The sequence below is a fragment of the Symphalangus syndactylus genome, chromosome 5 (genome assembly GCF_028878055.3).
Source record: "Symphalangus syndactylus isolate Jambi chromosome 5, NHGRI_mSymSyn1-v2.1_pri, whole genome shotgun sequence".
In the NCBI taxonomy this organism is placed as follows: Eukaryota; Metazoa; Chordata; class Mammalia; order Primates; family Hylobatidae; genus Symphalangus; species Symphalangus syndactylus.
In genome coordinates, this window is record NC_072427.2 from 150,965,409 (window position 1) to 150,985,524 (window position 20,116).

The window sequence follows — 20,116 nt, forward strand, 5'->3', positions numbered from 1 at the left end:
CCATCTGTGGAGATTGGCCCCAGGGTGACCTTGGCCTCTTTCAAAACCTGTTCAGTCAGGCCAAGGATGGGAGGAACGGCAGAAGGCCAGATGGCAGGGGTTGAAGCTGGGGTGGGCGCCATGGCTGATGGGTTCAGGGCCCCTGGCTGGACTTCTGTCCTCATCCTTGTCAAACATTCCTGCTTGTGGCTAGCAGGAAGAAGTGGTGGCTGTGGAGAATTAGTAATGAGATATGGAGTCGTTCACCTCCAGGTCACTAGTTCAAAACCAGGTCACCAGTGAGTCAAAGTTCCAACCAAGGGGGCATGGTGGGGGTTTCATCTGAGTGGCTTGAAGGCAGATATTTGTCCTCCCAGAAGACAGCTCAGGCAGGTCAATGAGGGCCACAGGGCAAGGAGCTCTGTCCCGCTGACATGAGGTGCAGGTCTGGAGAGGCCTCCACTGCCTTCTGGCTCCATTCTCTCCAAGACCTCCCTTCTCTGCCCCCAGGCCAGGTCACATATTCATGTCAAAAGAACCCAGGTAGGCAGCATTTACTCAGATAATCTGGTGATAGCCCTGTTTACTTAGAAATTTCTGCTCTCTGAGGGCAGAGGCGGTATCTCTCTAGCACATATTTTATTATTATTTTTGGCCTTATCATTATCTAAATTTATTTATTTACTTGTTTGTTTATTGTCTACTACCTGAACCCCACCACTATTAATACTTAAGCTCTTTAAAGATGGAGACCCCACGGACGCCTGGCGCTTTTTAGGTACTTAAGATTGCTAATTAAATGAGTCCATAAAAAAAGAATGAATTCCTGGTGCCTGCCTCACACTGTCTGGCAGAAAGGATGTGCTCAAAGATATTTGCTGAATAAATAGATGAACAAATAAATGGATGGATCACAGAATGAAAGTTTTGAGAAATAATCAGTTTCTAGCATGCCAATGATAACATTTTACAGATAGAGAATTAGGAAGTTTTTCTTTTCTTTTTTTTTTTTTTTCAGACGGAGTTTCGCTCTTGTCGCCCAGGCTGGAGTGCAATGGTGCAATCTCTGCTCACTACAACCTCCACCTTCCAGGTTCAAGCGATTCTCTTGCCTCAGCCTTCTGAATACCTGGGATTACAGACGCATGCCACCACGGCCGGCTAATTTTTGTGTTTTTAGTAGAGACAGGGTTTCACCATGTTGGCCAGGCCGGTCTTGAACTCCTGACCTCAGGTAATTCGCCCCCCTCAGCCTCTCAAAGTGCTGGGATTACAGGCGTGAGCCACCGCACCCGGCCAGGAAGCTTTTCTTAACACCAACCTAAAGTCTCCAAACCGAAAGCAGAGTGCTTGGCTCACATTAGGTGCTTGGAAAATGTTTCTTGAGTGGATGAATGCTAAGTGGATGAGTAAATGGATGGATGGATGGACGGACGGACGGATGGATGGAGCAAACAAATAAGACTAGCATGCATGATGAAGCAAAACCCAAAACAATTTATGAAAATTATTTTTTTCGTCTTTATCCAAAGTGATAGCCTTTTGGTTTCTGTCAGGCCTCTGAGCCCAAGCCAAGCCATCGCATCCCCTGTGACTTGCACGTATACATCCAGATGGCCTGAAGTAACTGAAGATCCACAAAAGAAGTAAAAATAGCCTTAATTGATGACATTCCACCATTGTGATTTGTTTCTGCCCCACCCTAACTGGTCAATGTACTTTGTAATCTCCCCCACCCTTAAGAAGTTTCTTTGTAATTCTCCCTACCCTTGAGAATGTACTTTGCAAGATCCACCCCCTGCCCGCAAAACATTGCTTTTAACTCCACTGCCTATCCCAAAACCTGTAAGAACTAATGATAATCCACCACCCTTTGCTGACTCTCTTTTCGGACTCAGCCCGCCTGCACCCAGGTGAAATAAACAGCCTTGTTGCTCACACAAAGCCTGTTTGGTGGTCTCTTCACACGGACGCGAGTGAAAGTTTCCCTCTCTTCATAACTATAGATCTGGAATTTTCTCATGCGTTCAGTTTCTGCCTAGTTAAGTTTATTCAATCATTCATTTATGTGTTTAGCCAACACTCGCTGACATGGTTTGGCTGTGTCGCCATCCAAATCTCAACTTGAATTGATCTCCCAGAATTCCCAAGTGTTGTGGGAGGGACCCAGGGGGAGGTAATGGAATCATGGGGGCCGGTCTTTCCTGTGCTATTCTCGTTACAGTTAATAAATCTCACGAGATCTGATGAGTTTATCAGGGGTTTCCGTTTTCGCTTCTTCCTCATTTTTCTCTTTCCGCTGCCGTGTAAGAAGTGCCTTTTGCCGCCCGCTATCATTCTGAGGCCTTCCCACCCATGTGGAATTGTAAGTCCAATTAAACCTCTTTTTCTTCCCAGTTTCAGGTGTGTCTTTATCAGTAGTGTGAAAACGGACTAATACACTCACTGAGTGTGTTCAATGTGCCAGGTACATACAGGGGTGAGTGAGACACAGCCTAGCCCTGTGACCAGAGGTGGAGTCATGTTCACACTTGTGTCCATGCCAGTCAATATGCCACGGGTTACAACAACGAGTAAGGCAGCCTGGTGGTGTTCTGGTGGTGTTATATGCCTTAGATTACAAATATCTACTCAGTTAGATATAGCAGCAGAACTTAGTCATGAATCAGGACTAACATGTAATCAAAATTGTAGATGGGCCGGGCATGGTGGCTCATGCCTGTAATCCCAGCACTTTGGGAGGCCAAGGCAGGTGGATCCCTTGAGGTCAGGAGTGGAGACCAGCCTGGCCAACATGGTGAAACGCCATCTCTACTAAAAATATAGAAATTAGCTGGGCTTCGTGGCGTATGCCTGTAATCCCAGCTACTCGGGAGGTTGAGGCACGAGAATCACTTGAACACAGGAGGCGGAGGCTGCAATGAGCCAAGATCGCACCTCTGCACTCCAGCCTGGGTGGGCAACAGAGCAAGACTCTGTCTCAAAATAAATAAATAAATAAGTTGTAGATGGACTGTTTGAAATCTATTTTCCATGTATTGTGGCTCACTTAGCACCTCTGACAATTAGTGGCTATGTGGAGATTTTGAATAAGACTGCTTATGACACCCACAGGGGTCATAATTTCAGACTACTCTTGGCAAGAATCGAGTAGTCTCGCAATTCCAGAAAATTGCTATAGCATTAATGAGAGTATCCACTGTGTGCCAGGGATTGTGCTAAGGGTTGGGGACGGTAGATAAAACCCTGTGTTGGCCCTCTAGAAGATCTGAATCTGGTCAAAACATAAAAACAAAGACTGTGCAATGTAATAACGATCACAAACAAGGAATATTCAAATGCAATGAGAGCATAGGAAAGAACTTCATTGATTGTGTTTTGGGAAGTTGGAGTGGGTTTTACAGACGAGTTAATATTTCAGGTTTGCTTTGGCCAGAGAATAAAAGTCTGCGAAAGGGAAAACAAAGACGCTTTGGGAGAAGGGCATGGCATAGCCTAGGTTTGACAGTTGTAGATGTATGAAAATTTGTAGAACCGTGAGTTGTCTGTGTGGCTAGAACATAGCATGTGCAGAAGAGAGAGATGGAAATGAACTGGAAACGCTGGTATGAACCAGACTGTTTTCTTTTTTCTTTTTTTTTTTTTTCGGTGACGGAGTTTCACTCTTGTTGCCAAGGATGGAGTGTAATGGTGTGATCTCGGCTTACTGCAACCTCCGCCTCCCAGGTTCAAGTGATTCTCCTGCCTCAGCCTCCTGAGTAGCTGGAATTACAGACATGCACCACCACGCCTGGCTAATTTTTGTGTTTTTGGTAAATATGGGGTTTCTCCGTGTCGGTCAGGCTGGTCTCGAACTCCCGACCTCAGGTGATCTGCTCACCTTGGCCTCCCAAAGTGCTGGGATTAGAGGCGTGAGCCACCGCACCTGACTGTTTTCTAAAGTCAATGCTAAAGAGCTTAGTTGTAATGCCCAGGTAATAGGGGGTCATCAAATTAGGATTTTTGACCACTTACGTCAGGGGCTTAGGTCTCCATTTCCTACAATATGGCAGCTTAGATGACCTAACAACTTTCCTACAAATGCTGAATAAATGATAATGTACGTTTTTCCAAATGCAAAGCTGAACTCACAAGAAAATAAGGAAGACCTCCTGGAGGGAAAGCAAGCAAGAATTGAAAACAAGTGCCGTCACTGAATGGAATGAGGTGAGGCAACTCAGGGTGTTGGGACAAGTACTGGGGGGACTGGGTTTTTAGGCATTTCAAATTGTACATTTAAAAAGTGTAGAATGGGGCCGGGCGAGGTGGCTCACGCCTGTAATCCCAGCACTTTCGGAGGGCAAGGCGGGTGGATCACGAGGTCAGGAGATCAAGACCATCCTGGCTAACATGGTGAAACCCCGTCTCTACTAAAAATACAAAAAATTAGCCGGGCGAGGTTGCAGGTGCCTGTAATCCCAGCTACTCAGGAGGCTGAGGCAGGAGAATGGCGTGAACCCAGGAGGCGGAGCTTGCAGTGAGCCGAGATGGCGCCACTGCACTCTAGCCTGGGCCACAGTGTGAGACTCTGTCTCAAAAAAAAAAAAAAAAAAAGTGTAGAATGGGTTTTTCAGGTCCACAGGAATATTGACTATGAAGCCTGTGCCTGTGCTAGGTGGAGAGTTGAAATTAAGGCCTTCACGTAAAACCAGAAAAGATTTGTAAGGAAGGAAACACTCTACTCACCTACAGAGAAGGTGCCTTTGACTGTTGAGACTGAGCTATGAGTAGAAGGGAAAAAAAATGTCCCTGAAATTTCATAACCACGTGACCAGCTTCCTGAGAGTCAGAGGTTTGCATTTACCTTACTCGAGTGGTCTGGGAGCCCCTAAGTTAAAATAATGAGAAGTCCTCTTTGGTGGATGATACTACTGGGGCCCCAAGAAGAATCATCCACAAAATGGACCTGGTAGGACTCAGGCTTAATGCATTTCTCTCAGCATTCTCACTGCCAAAGTGGTGAATGATCAATTCTGAAGTTATAGTCAGAATCGAGTCTTACAATTACTGAACTGTGAGTTCTACAAGAGTAGTCTCAGCTGGGCACGGTGGCTGGCCCCTGTAATTCCAGCACTTTGGGAGGCCAAAGCAGGCAGATCTCTTGAGTTCAGGAGTTTGAAACTAGCCTTGGCAACAGGGTGAGACCCTGTCTCTACAAAAAATACAAACAATTAGCTGGATGTGGTGGTGTGCACCTGTAGTCACAGCTACTTGGGAGGCTGAGGCAAGAGGATCACCTGAGCCTGGGAGCTTGAGCCTAGGTGACAGAGTAAGACACTGCCTCAAAGAAAAAAAAAAGTAGTCTCACAGAATAGTCTCATAACCTGCTGTCAGCAAACGTCAGCAGATACAACAGGCAACAGGTGTAGACTACTAAGAATCAGAAAATAGAGCTATTGAAGAGAGACAATAGCTTAGTATTTTTTTTAAAAAGTTAAAGATGGCTAGGCGCAGTGGCTCACGCTTGTAATCCCAGCACTTTGGGAGGCCGAGGCGGGCGGATCACAAGGTCAGGAGATCGAGACCACGGTGAAACCCCGTCTCTACTAAAAATACAAAAAAAATTAGCCGGGCGTGGTGGCGGGCGCCTGTAGTCCCAGCTACTCGGAGAGGCTGAGGCAGGAGAATGGGGGGAACCCGGGAGGCGGAGCTTGCAGTGAGCCGAGATTGCGCCACTGCACTCCAGCCTGGGAGACAGAGCGAGACTCCATCTCAAAAAAAAAAAAAAAAAAAAAAAAAAAGTTAAAGATATATAAAGAAAAAATGGAAAAAATAAAAACCGTAAGACACTATGAATGAAACCCAGACAGATTCGAAAAACAAATAGAACTTAGAAGAAAAGTGTAGTAGTTGATGTGGCTTACATATAACTGTAGTGAGAATATAAGAGCTGGAAGATTTGAGAAAACTGCCCAAAACACAACACAGAGACATAAAGAGACAGAAAAGACAAAAGCAAGATTAAGAGACGTGAAGGACAGAATAAGGGTAAATGTATTACTAATAGAAATTTCAGGAGAAGAACATTAAGAGGATGAGGAGAGGAATTAATCAAACAGAAAATGGCTAAGAATTTTCCAGAATCTATGAAAGAAATGAATCTTCAGGGCAGGAAATGAGTCCTGAGAAAAATCAATGAATGAAATCAGTACCAGGTCACATCACAGAGAAACTCTTAAAAACGCAAAATAAAGATATTTTTAAAACATCTAGAGAGAAGTGTGGATTGCCTGTAAAGCAACTAACTGACTTTTCAAAAGCAATGATGGAAGCCAAAAGCCCATGGAATGATATTTTTAAAGCATTGAGAGAAAATAACTGTCTGCCTTCATTTTTACCTCTTTTAACTATCATTTTAAAACAAGGGGAAATAAAGATATTTTTACACAATGACCAGGAGAATTTACCATTCAAGGACTCTTGTGGGAAAGATATTCTAGACTCTGGACTTCAGGATGGAAAAAATTGAACCCCAAGGGAGGTGAAGGCAAGAAGGAAGAACAATCAAGGAAGCTGATAAACAAGTAGGCAAAGTCAGAAATTCATCCACTGCTCAAAATCACCATAAGCCAGGCACGGTGGCTCAAACCTGTAATCCCAGCACTTTGGGAGGCCGAGGCGGGCAGATCACGAGGTCAGGAGATCGAGACCACGGTGAAACCCTGTCTCTACTAAAAATACAAAAAAATTAGCCGGGCGTAGTGGCGGGCGCCTGTAGTCCCAGCTACTCGGACAGGCTGAGGCAGGAGAATAGTGTGAAGCTGGGAGGCAGAGCTTGCAGTGAGCCGAGATTGCGCCACTGCACTCCAGCCTGGGCGACAGAGCAAGACTGTCTCAAAAAAAAAAAAAGAAAAAAGAAAAAAAGTCTGAGGCAAAATTTTATGATTATATAATGATAAAAGGATGAATTATAAGAAAGAGATAACAAATGCAAATTGTATTTATCTATTATAGACTTTAAAAATGTGTAAGACAAAATTGGAATGAATTACAAGGAGGAAATTTTGAATCTTTATAGGAGATTTAAAAACACACCTTCTGGTATGTTCAAATCGCATAAAAATTGGCATGAATTTACAAGATTTGAATGGCACAATGAACAAGATTGATCAGTCTTGTATTCAACAATTGAAGACTGTACATTTTTCTCAAATGCACAAGAAATATTTGAAAAATTAACAAGTTACTGAACCACAAAACAAGTCTTAACAAACACCAAAAAATAAATACCATATAGTTCACCTTCTCTGATCAAAATCTAATTAAGATAGACATGAACAACAACCAAAAAAGTGACTTTAAAAGAAAACAGCACCAAATGTTTAGAATTTAAAACATTTCTAATTAATTTGTGGATCACAGAAAAAAGTATAATAGCAATAAATAAATATTCAGACCGAATAACATTTAAAATCCTACATAAAACTTGAGGAATATAAGGTACAGAGAACAGTCGTTCTGAATAGAGGGACTTTTGCTCCTCAGGGGACATTTGGCAGGTCTAGGGGCATTTTTGGTTGTCACAAGTACGGGCAGCTGTTACTACCATCTAGTAGGTAAAGGCCAGAAATGCTGCCATCCCTACAGTGCATAGGACAGCCCCCTACCATAAAGAATTACCAGCCGGGCGCGGTGGCTCACGCCTGTAATCCCAGCACTTTGGGAGGCCGAGATGGGCGGATCACGAGGTCAGGAGATCGAGACCATTCTAGCTAACACGGTGAAACCCCATCTCTACTAAAAATACAAAAAAATTAGCTGGGCATGGGGGCAGGCGCCTGTAGTCCCGGCTACTAGGGATGCTGAGGCAGGAGAATGGCGGGAGGCGGAGGTTGCAGTGAGCCGAGATGGTGCCACTGCACTCCAGCCTGGAAAATAAAGCAAGACTCCGTCTCAAAAAAAAAAAAAAAAAAAGAATTATCTGGCCCCGAATGGTGATAGTGCTCAGGTTAAGAAACCCTGACTTAAAGAAAAAGTTATGATCCTAAATATTATATTAGAAAAGAAGAATGATAACTATGCTGGCAAGGTTGAGGATAGATTAGAAGAGGGGGCCAGTTGGCAGAGAAAGTTAGTAGGCTATTGTAATAATTAAGACAATAAAGAGGATGTAGCGTAAGGCTTTGGCAACAGAAATAGAGAAAGAAAAGAGATTCAGGGTAAAATGGACAAGATTTGGAGATAAATGAGGCAGAGAAACTAGTAAAAACAGAAATGGCTCAGCAGAGACACTCCAGGGTAAGAACAAACCACGGAGCTTCACAGATGCATTAGTCTGCCACGGTAGACCACTGGGGCTGATCCTGAATGGGCACCCACAAGCAGTAAGCCCCAGGGAACAGGTCATCAATGCAGCATGGGCTCCTGCAGATTCAAAGAGCCTGCCCGAACTGCAGCAGTGCACCAAAGAAAAACATGAGGTTAAGGCCATGTCCAGGGAGGTGGGAAGATGAGGTGACGCGGGCTCTAGAGACAGGATGCAGTGAAGAGAGGGGAGGGCATTCCTTGTGAATTCTCAGGCACGAGATCACCTGAGGTGCAGGTGTGAATGGGCTGGTCCCCAAATCCTTGCCTGGTTTACAGGGATATGATGCAAGTCACGGAAGAAGAGTTTCCAATTACACCATGGTGGAGAGGAAAGAAAGGAAAAGACACAACCACAGGGACCACAGCTCAGAGTTTCAGAGACCACGTTAAGGTGTGGTCCAGACAGCCATTGTGGAGCTCCAGCACGCTCCAGACTCAAGTCTGTGTAAACAGTTATATTTACTAGCACAAGGCCTGAAATAGAAATCCCGCAGCAAGCTCTTCTCTCATTAACGGGGTCTCTTTAATACTCTGGGGGATACCCGTGAGCGGGCTGTGTCAATTGTTAGTGCCAGAAACAGTGGCTGGTTGAGAATGCCTTTTCTTTCACATTTTACAGGGAAATTCACATGGAACCAGATTCATAGTCTCGCGACATCCTTGTTAGAAACACTTAGATTTTTCTCTTTTTGGCTGTAGCTGGTCTCCATGAGTTGATGTTTGGTATCAGAACAGCCTCAAACAGGTGGCTGAGGGAATTTGTAGGCTCGTTTAAAATCATGCCGAAGATACTCACAAAAGCAACTTCTCTAGGCCCCTTTGAAGGTCCTGGGACATTTCTGATCTAAAGAGGTGTTTTGTGGTTTTTTTTTTTTTTTTCCTATCTAGATAAAAGATAATCTGTTAGTCAATGTAGCTGGCACTTTTTATTCATTTGTTTCCCATCAATCTCTGTCTTTCTGAAATAGACACAGATCTTTATTTGGTGTGTCAGTGTGTGGGAGAGAGGCATGCAGACACAGGATAACAGGCACCTCTGTTCAGTTGTCTCTCCTGTTCAACTCTGTCTGTGAACTAACAATATATAGAACATCCTCTAAGTAAATGGTGGTGGTGGTGAGGAGAAGAGAAAGCAGAGAGAAAGACCAAGCGACGTAGAGCAAGAGAGATTAAAGATAGAGAGGAAGAGACAGGGAGAATGGCAGGAAGTAGAGGAATGAGTGGGGCCATTTTTCACTGCTCTTAGCCAGCAGTTTCTGGGTTTTCAGTCTGTGTGTGGACAAGACATGTCCGTGTCACTGAGAATGGACCTATCTGGTTTCCTGGGTCTGTTCCTATTTGGGGCCTTAGGGTTGTGAGGGAGGAGTGGAAGGAAAAGGCGATGGCAGCTTTAGTTTCAATGGGCACAGAGCTGGAGTGTTGGAGGGAGGCTAATATCACTGCCCGCCTCGCGCTGGGCGCTTTTCTTACTCTAAAGGGTCAGGAAGGGAAATTGGTGGGACTTGTACAGACTGGCTGAAATGTTTGTGGGCTGAAGCGACTGTTAGATTTCAACAGATTTCAACTTTAAGATGTTAGTCTATTTGAAAGTTTCTTTGCCTACAAAGATGAGTTTACTTAGCACTCTTCCAGAAAAAACAAAGCTGTTACAATGAAAAATTTCTCTTTTATCCTGTGAAAGAATTCTTATATGAATACCTCCCTGTATATCATAGTACCTTATGTTTATTTAAGTTATTTTCACAGCTGCGATGCCATCTGGTTCTGTAAGGAAGTTAAAGATATACTTGTATCTCCCTTTCCAGCTCTAGGACATAGCTGTGCTTCCTTCTTTCTGATGATAAGAATTATGTAATTGGTCATCTCTTATTACTTTGGTTACCAGGAAGCTCAGAACCAAATTTGCAGCACAAACATCACTTATTCTGTTTGTTCCTTGTGTTGATTTTTCCCTGGGTCTGTTTTTCATTTGTTTCAAAGTATACATTGCCATTCTATTCTGAGTTTAATTAGAAATTAATTGCATTCATTTAACAAATATTTATTTGTTACTGAAACACCAGGGGTTTGGTCTAGGTCCTGCTGCTCACCGCACAGAAAGCCAGTAACTGGGACGATTATTGCCAAGGAAGAAGGCTTTCGTCGGGTGCTGCAGCCGAGGAGATGGGAGCTCAGTCTCAAATCCATCTCTCTGACCAATGAAAATTAGGGGTTTTTATAGCAGGGAAGAAATGTAACAATGTCTCAGAAAACAAGAATTAGGAAAGGGTAAGGAAACAAAATGGGGGACCTGGTGTCTCATTGTCTTGATCTAGTGATCTGGTGAGTTTTACTTCCTTGATACTTTGAGAGGCCTGGGGGTCCTTTCCTGAGGAAGGAACACAGATAAAACAAATGCAAGTTTCAAGCTTTAAGATCAGGAGGGTCAATTTCTACATTTATCCAAAAGAACTGTCTGTGGGGCTGCTAGGTTGGTTTCATATTGATCCTCTCACTCTCTATTCTTCTTCTCGGTTTTATTTATCTCTACATCCCTCAATACCATCTAAGTTATATCTCTTATTTATTATTTATTGTATAGCTCTCACTTCCTAACACTGTCCATAGAAATTAAGCTCCATGGAGGCTGGGCATGGGGCTCACGCCTATAATCCCAGCACTTTGGGAGGCCGAGGTGGGTGGATCACAAGGTCAGGAGATCAAGACCAGCCTGGCAACATGGTGAAACCCCGACTCTACTAAAAATACAAAAATTAGCCGGGCAAGGTGGCGGGCGCCTGTAGTCCCAGCTACTCAGGAGGCTGAGGCAGGGGAATCGCTTGAACCCAGGAGGCGGAGGTTGCAGTGAGCTGAGATTGCACCACTGCACTCCAGTCTGGGTGACAGAGCGAGGCTCTGTCTCAAAAAAAAAGAAAGGAAAGAAATTTAGCTCCACGAAGGTAAGCACTTTTTCTCTTTTTTGTTCCATACTGTATTTCCAGAGTCTGGAGCAGAGCCTGGCATACTACATGCAAAATACCTGTCGAGTGAAAGAATTACCTATTGTATGTCAAGTTCTGTGCTAAAAGATGGGAATCAGAGCCGGCTTCATGGATGCAACCTGTGCAGTCTCACAGGGCCTCAAACTCAGTCCCCTCACTTAGCTTCACGCGCTGCTATCACTATCTTGAAATTCTTAATATGTTTTGAACAAGGAGCCCCACACTTCCATTTTGCACTGGGCTCAACAAATTCTGTGGCCAGTCCTAATGGAAACAGGGTCATTACTTTCAAGGAGGCTTTGATCTACTTGGAAAGGAATTATTAAAAAAGATATATATCCAGTGGCTCATGCCTGTAATCCTAGCACTTTGGGAGGCGGATCACTTGAGGTCAGGAGTTCGAGACCACCCTGGCCTATATGACATAACACTGTCTCTACTAATACAAAAATTAGCCAGGTGTGGTAGCAGGCGCCTGTAGTCCCAGCTACTCAAGGAAACTGAAGCACGAGAATCACTTGAACCTGGGGGACAGAAGTTGAAGTGAACTGAGATTGTGCCATTGCTCTCCAGCTTGGACGACAGAGTGAAACTGTGTCTCAAAAAGAAAAAATATACATATTTACCCTAAATATTTATTTTAACACAAACTATATATATGTATGTATGTATATATATACATATCTACATGAATCTTTTTATGCAGAACCAATGCCTTTTTCTTTGTCATCTTTCTTGTTTAAACCACACCCTTAACGCATCATCTATGATTTCCTGTTTTCATTTCTTTAAAGAGATGAGAGAGAAGTTGAAGACACACTTGAAAAGTAATCTGACTGCAGAATTCTTCTTTAGTTTTATAATCCACTCCACAGAGTCTTTTGCAATTGTCTTACCCATTCCTAAATAATTAGCAAGTTTTGATGCCTCACTATTATCGAGTCTTTCCAAATTATTCAGTTTAGTTCTCATACAAATGAATAACTTTTGCATTCACATTTCATTGGCTTACATAATATTTAATTCTATTATGTAAGTTACAATGATGTGTACAACTTTCAAGTTGATGGAAACAAATAGAAATGACTCTTGATAAACCAAAACTAAACAAGAAAGAAGCAGAAATATTCAGACGTATTAAAGAGTGGCCTCCCAGCCACCAGCAATCAAGGTAAGGTGGACATCAATCAGTATGCCTCACAGAGAGGTGGAAAATGCTGATGAATCTGGGAAGTTGCTTAAGTATAGATTGGTTAAGAGATGTTTTATGGTAATTAATGGTATGAGAGCAGATAACAGGAAGATTGAGCTAGCTCAAGGAAATCACAGAAGGCTTTCCCAAGGAAGTAATGACTGAGATAAACTCCAAAAAAAAAAAAAGGGTAGAAGTTTCCTGGGTGAAAGAAGAGGAGTATTCTAGGCTACAGGAATAACATGTACTAAGGGCCCATGGAAGGGTGGAGACACGGCATATTCAGAGACCTAAAAGAAGGTGAGAATAACTGGAACTACAGAATGAGAAGAATCATGGGGCATGATGAGCTAGGGGAGTCAGGAGGGAAAACCTGACAGGTCTTGTGGGCCTGCTAAAGATTTTGAGTTTCATGATGGGAGCAAGGAAAGCTACTGTCTTAGTTCATTTTGTGTTGCTGTCACAGAATACCCAAGACAGGGTAATTTATAAAGAAAAGAGATTTATTTGGCTCATGGTTCTGCAGGATGGGAAGTTCAAGATTAGGCATCTGGTGAGGGCCTCAGGCTCTTTCCATTCATGGTGGACGGCAGAAGGGGAACCAGCAAAAAACCACATGGTGAGAGAGGAAGCAAGAGTGTGAAACTGAGGAAAATAGATTCGTTCTAACAACCTGCTGTCTTGGGAACTAATCGGCCTTGCCAGAGTGAGAGTTTACTCACTACCATGAGAATGGCACCAAACCATTTACGAAACATCCACCTCCCTAGCCCCAAACACCTCCGACTAGGCCCCACCTCTCAACACTGTCACACTGGGGCTCAAATTTCAACATGATAGTTGATGGAGACAAACTCAAACTCAAGTGTGTTTGAATATCCAAACCATGGCAGCTACTAAAGATTTTGAGTAGGAGTATGACATTATCAGATTTGTGATTTCTAAAGAACACTCTGGCTGCAATGTGGAGAACAGATTACAAGGGAACAAGGTGAATTTGGAAGAGCAGCCATGGTCCAGGTAAGAGATCCTGTTAAATGGACAAGGGTTGTGAGGATAGAAATGAAGAGGATACTTAGAACTTGGTGATAGATTCAATCCTGCAAAAAGAGATGGTTAATCAAGAGTGACATCTAGATTTCTGGCTTGTAAAACTGGGTGGATGATGTCACTGTTTATTGAAATAGGAAACACTGGAAAATAACTATGTTTTAGGAGGAAAAATCCTGAGGTTTTGGAAATTTCAAGTTCTAAGTGCTCTTGAGCATGTAAGTGGAAGAGTCAGGTTGGATTTAATTATGTAGGTATGGCAAAAGGAGAAAAGGTATTGACTAAAGATAGAAATGTACAAACTGTCTTTATATGATAGAAACATAGTAAGGATTAGATTACTACAATGAGAATCCAGAATGAGAAGATAATTTCTTAACCAAGTCTGATATTTAATTGCTGGATAGAGGAAAAAGAGGCTGTAAATGGGAGAGGGAAGTAGCAGGCAAAAAGGTTGGAAGAGAACTAGGAGGCATTGGGTAGTGAGAGTCATGGAAATAGAGCATTCCAAGAAGGAAAGTCTCCCGAGAGTTTAAGTAAAATAAGGGCTGTAAATATCCTTTGGAATTAGCAACATGGCAGTTACTCATGACTTCAGTGAACACTGTTTCCTGGAGTGATGCAATGGAAGCCAAACTGGAGTGGGTTGATTAGGGAGTGGGGGAAAAAGGAGATGGAGCTCTGCAGATCCTTTCCCAGAGGAAAAAGGAAATAGATCTGTTCTCTCTCTCTCTATGTACACTTCCTTATCTCTCCAGAAAGGACTTTCTATGTGATTTTCAGCAAGATATGTAATTTCTCTGAACCTCTTTTCTTAACAATAAAATAGGGATTTGTGAGTGCATGAGTATACAGACACAAATATGGAGATATATATCTCCATATGTGAACATATATATATCTCTATCTGCCTATTATCTATCTGCATATATATGTATGTGTATGTGTGTATACACATGCCCACACACAAATCCCTATCTTATTGTTGAGAAAACAAGTTCAGAAAAATTATATGATTTGCTGAAAGTCATTTTTAAAACCTGTAGCCAGGCGATGACTATAGACCATTCTTTCTGACTTATCACAGGCAGCTCAGTACAGGGGAAAACGGGTTGAATTAAAGAGCTCTGGAAAATCACTCCTCCTCTGAGCCTTGGTTTCTTTAGCTTTGCCTCACTTGTGAAAATTACATGAGATAACCACGTAAAGAACCTGACACTAGTAGCATTCAGTGAATGTTAGTTTCCATGTCCTCCTTCCCTCCTAACTTCCTTCTCTCCTTTTCTCCTTAATCCAAGAAGAGAGGAATAAAATGAAAGGAGGGAGAGGATATAGATATTGATTTTGAGAAAGGCTATGAGGCAAAAATCAGGTTAAAATCAGTTGGAGAGATGTAGGTTAGGTGAAACAAACAGCATATTGGCTATCAGGGAACTAACTGAGTGAATAGAATGGTGCGTCGAGGAGAACCAGAAACTCTTTCCCTGGAAGTCTTTCAACTAAGGCAATCATTCCTTTTAGGGTACTTCAAGCCATTTGTTCAGTGCTATTGTCTCTGGCTTTCAGAGGGGGTGATACATTAACAAGTCTGAGAACTTTGTAAGCAATTCTGAAATAAACTCTTCATTAGCATTTCAGAGGAACATCTAAATGCCACCACTAAACTGCAGGCTTCCATGGCCTCCTCAAAGCACATTGGGCAGATTCTTGTAATGCCGGGTCATTAAGCTGAGTTTCCAAGGGTAACTGAGTGGGAATGAGGCCGCTCCCAACCATGTGCCCCACCTCTTCATTCTGTCAGGAGGAGAGTGCAGAAAATGCAGGTTATCCCAGGCACCAATGCCCAGTTGGCCTCTGCCTCAGCCCAAAGATGTTAAACCAATTTAGATGGCTGGAGTTGGCAAGGGCATTAATTTTTTCCAAGCTATTTTTCAGGCATCCTATTATTTCTCTAGGAGCCCGGTTAAAGAAGAGAACAGTTTCTTATCAGCCTGAACCAGCATATGTGTAGATTTATCTAAAGGTTGGGACTGGGGTGAGGGTGGAGGGTGCACGACTCTCAGATACTGCCCAACACAAGGGGCATAAAATTTGCAATTCTGTAGATTACATGTGGGTTCTTCTACGCAGTTAAGTTTTGTGGGCTTTTTTGTTTGTTTGTTTGTTTCACATGAACCAGCCCCAGAAGTTGCAAATGCCATTCTACATGCTTGAAGAAACTATTTCCAAATAATTCAATCAGCATCACGGTGCTCGCCAGTAGCTCTGTGTCCTGCTATTATAGTTAGGAGAGGGTGTGTGTGTGTATGTTGGGGAGCGCAGATCTGGAAGAAAAATAAAACCAACTAGATATAGTCAGAATAAATTTGAGAGTGGAAGAGTTGTATGGCTGATCACACTCAGCTTGTGGAAAAGGTTAAATAAATAACCTTGAGATCTGAATAAAACAGAGGAAGCTCAAACATGCCATCGTTTCAGGGGGGTTTCTGCAATTCATGGACTTAGCTGTCTTCCAGGGTCCCCGTCTTCAAATAGCTGTTTTCTCTCTACCCTACACAAACAGTTGGGTTAAAAGCATGTAATCCTTTTCTTCCCCAAGATTGAACACTCAACCGTAGCATCTCTTTCCTTGGTGAGTTTTAGGCATCATCAGGTTTTCTTGGTGATGTTTTAGGTTCAACATTTGGTTTATAATTTAAATATCACCATCAAAAGATAATCTAGTGTGCTTACAAGCAGACAATGCTCAGCCTTCTTTTCTCATACAAGATTAGAGTTTAAAAACATCTTAGAGAATGTAGAACAATCGGATTATCAAAATAAAAAAATACTAAAGGAATATAACCCATTAATAAGTCCACATTAATATAAATAGATAAATACATTAGGTAGAAGGAATAACACTTTTTTTGCCATGGAAAGTCAACTAGTAAATGTAGAAGAAATGATGAAATTAGAAAATCACCATTTGGCAACCATCATAATAATAATTGGATTAGGCAAGAAACATCAATAGATCATAAAACTTTGAGGCATACTATATTAGTATTTTATATCATCTCAAAGTGTCTTTCCGTAAGTCACTTGCTTACAATGGGGGCAAATGTCACTTTACAGTGGGGAAACCTGGCAGACAACTTCTCAACTGAGCAATCAAAGTTACCATCACCAATAATGAGATATTCCTTGCCTCTTGATATGAAGCACTAAGGAGAACATATCATTTCTTGAGGTGTTCCTGACAAAAATGTGTAATCTAATCACCAGGAAATATAAAACAATGCCATCTTAAAAGACATCATACAGAAGAAGTGGGTTGAATTCCAAAAATATCTATGCCATAAAACACAAAGTTGGACTGGGCAATTGTTCCAGATTAAAGGAGACTAAATTAAAGACAGGATAAATTAATGTAATATGAACCTGGATTTTCTTTTGCAATAAAGGACATTATTGGGGCAACTGGTGAAATCTTTATAAAGTCTGTAGTTAAGACAGTAGTATTGTTATTGATGCTAATTTCCTAATTATTTTTTTTTCTTAAGACGAAGTCTTGCTCTGTCACCCAGGCTGGAGTGCAGTGACAGGATCTTGGCTCACTGCAAGCTCCACCTCCCAGGTTCACACCATTCTCCTGCCTCAGCCTCCCGAGTAGCTGGGACTACAGGCGCCCGCCATCACGCCCGGCTAATTTTTTTGTATTTTTAGTAGAGACGGGGTTTCACTGTGTTAGCCAGGATTGTCTCGATCTCATGATCTCATGATCTGCCCGCCTCTGCCTCGCAAAGTGCTGGGATTACAGGGGTGAGCCACCACGCCCGGCCTCATTTCCTAATTTGTATAATTGTATTATGGTGATATTAGAGAATGCCTTTTTTTTGTTTGTTTTTTGTTTCGTTTTTTTTGAGACACAGTTTCTCTCTTATTGCCCAGGCTGGAGTACAATGGTGCGATCTTGGCTCACTGCAACCTCTGCCTCTCAGGTTTAAGCGATTATCCTGCCTCAGCCTCCTAAGTAGCTGGGATTATAGGTGCCTACCACCATGCCCAGCTAATTTTTGTATTTTTAGTAGAGACAGGACTTTGCCATATTGGCCAGGCTGGTCTTGAACTCCTGACTTCAGGTGATCCACTTGCCTTGGCCTCCCAAAGTGTTGGGATTACAGGCGTGAGACACTGCCTGGCCAAGAATGCCTTGTTTTTAAGAAAGGAAAGACACTCTGAACTATGTAGGGTTGAAGGAGTGTCATGTCTGGAGTTTGCTCTCACACAGTTCCTACGTGCACACACAGAGAAAGAAAAGGATAAAGCAAACAGGATGAAATGTTAACCATGAATTTTTTTGTACTAGGGCTTGTTTGTTTGAGACAGGGTCTTGCTCTGTTGCCCAGGCTGGAGTGCAGTGGCACGATCACAGCTCATTGCAGTCTCAACCTCCTGGGCTCAAGCAATCCTCCTGTCTCAACCACCCAAGTCGGTGGGACTGCAAGAGTGCACCACTATAGCCAGCTAATTTTTGTATTTTTTGTAGACATGGAGCTTCATCATTTGCCCAAGCTGGTCTTGAACTCCTGGGCTCAAACCATCCTCTCACCTTGGCCATCCTCTCACCTTGGCCTCCCAAAGTGCTGGGATTATAGGAACCACCATGCCCAGCCAGAAGAACTCTGGCCTGGCAACTTTTTTGTATGTCTGAAATTACACCTAAAAAAAATTTAAAGGAGGTCTTAGAGATCTGCTGTCAAATCTTCTTATTCTATAATACAGATCACTCTTTTTTATTTTTTTTTGAGATGGAGTCTCACTCTGTTGCCCAGGCTGGAGTACAGTGGCGTGATCTCAGCTCACTGCAAGCTCTGCCTCCTGGATTCACGCCATTCTCCTGCCTCAGCCTCCCGAGTAGCTGGGACTACAGACACCCGCCACCACGCCCGGCTAATTTTTTGTATTTTTTAGTAGAGACGAGGTTTCACTGTCTTAGCCAGGATGGTCTTGATCTCCTGACCTTGTGATCCACACACCTCAGCCTCCCAAAGTCCTGGGATTACAGGCCTGAGCCACCGCGCCCGGCCTACAGATCACTCTTGAGGACATCCAGGGGGCTAGCAGTGGAGTTAGGGTGGAAGCCTCTTTCTTTTTTTTTTTTTTTTTTTTTTTTTGAGACGGAGTCTCGCTCTGTCGTCCAGGCTGGAGTGCAGTGGCACCATCTCAGCTCACTGCAAGCTGTGCCTCCTGGGTTCACGCCATTCCCCTGCCTCAGCCTCCCGAGTAGCTGGGACTACAGGCGCCCGCCAACACGCTTGGCTAACTTTTTGTATTTTTAGTAGAGACGGGGTTTCACCGTGTTAGCCAAGATGGTCTCGATCTCCTGACCTCGCGATCTGCCAGCCTCAGCCTCCCAGAGTGCTGAGATTACAGGCGTGAGCCACCGCGCCCGGCCAGGGTGGAAGCCTCTTTCTTATGCCATATATCCAGATAGGCAGAGGTAAAATCTGTTTGCCTTTCATTGCCAATCATGTCACGGGCTCTCCTTTAGATCATTCTGGATCCCTCATGGCCTTGTTTAGCCTTGGGTAATGAAATTTAGCACAGTTGCATAAGATTAGGTTTGCGAATGAGGCTTCCCTGCTGATTCCGCTCCAGAACCATCCTTGAGTCAACGATTTCTGGGTGCACTCTGGAGCGGTGAATAAATATATTGCTTAAGAGGAAAGAGTTTTGGCCGGGAGCGGTGGCTCACACCTGTAATCCCAGCACTTTGGGAGGCCAAGGTGAGCGGATCAGGAGGTCAGGAGCTTGAGACCAGCTTGACCAACATGGTGATACCCCATCTCCACTAAAAATACAAAAATTAGCTGGGCGTAGTGGCGCGTGCCTGTAATCCCAGCTATTAGGGAGGCTGAGGCACGAGAATCACTTGAACCCAGGAGACGGAGGTTGCAGTGAGCCGAGATGGCACCACTGCACTTCAGCCTGGGCGCCAGAGTGAGACTCCGTCTCAAAAAAAAAAAAAAAAAAAGTGGAAAGAGTTTTGCGTCCTCACCCTGGCATAGTTCTAGGCGTATCTGTGAGCTTGGGCAGACCTCAATAATTTCTACTTTACAAAATGAGTACTTTTCCATTTTGTTCTTTCTTAATTATCCAGGAATGCTGAGATTTAAATACTTTCAAGTTCTTAGAGAAGAATGCTTCGTAAAATAAGTATTAAATGAACATGGCCCTTGTATTCAATATCATTGAAGAACTACCCACATACGGTTTTTCTCCATCCACAAAACATCCTGGTGATGTCAACATTTTATCTTCATTTGATAGTGTGTGGAAGTGCTAGAGATAGGAGAAATGATAGAAATCCAGTTTCCATCTGGACTACGAAATCTATAAGACATGGCCGTTTCTCCTCACTTCCATTAGAAAATTCGAACTCCAGGCCAGGCACCATGGCTCACATCTTTAATCCCAGCACTTTGGGAGGCCAAGGTGGGTGGGTAACCTGAGGTCGGGAGTTCGAGACCAGCCTGACCAACATGGAGAAACCCCGTCTCTACTAAAAATACAAAATTTGCTG

The 20,116-nt window shown here is 43.2% G+C and overlaps 1 long non-coding RNA gene across 1 annotated transcript in view; it reads left to right on the forward strand.

Annotated features, from left to right (window-relative positions):
• Nucleotides 1–2,287: 2,287 nt before the first annotated feature.
• The window catches only part of LOC134736688 (uncharacterized), a 46,042-nt gene continuing 28,213 nt past the window's right edge, over nt 2,288–20,116 (forward strand). Inside the window, exons 1-2 of the long non-coding RNA XR_010120939.1 lie at nt 2,288–2,344; nt 4,101–4,185. This is a non-coding gene — a long non-coding RNA (uncharacterized lncRNA). The remainder of the gene's footprint in view (nt 2,345–4,100; nt 4,186–20,116) is intronic.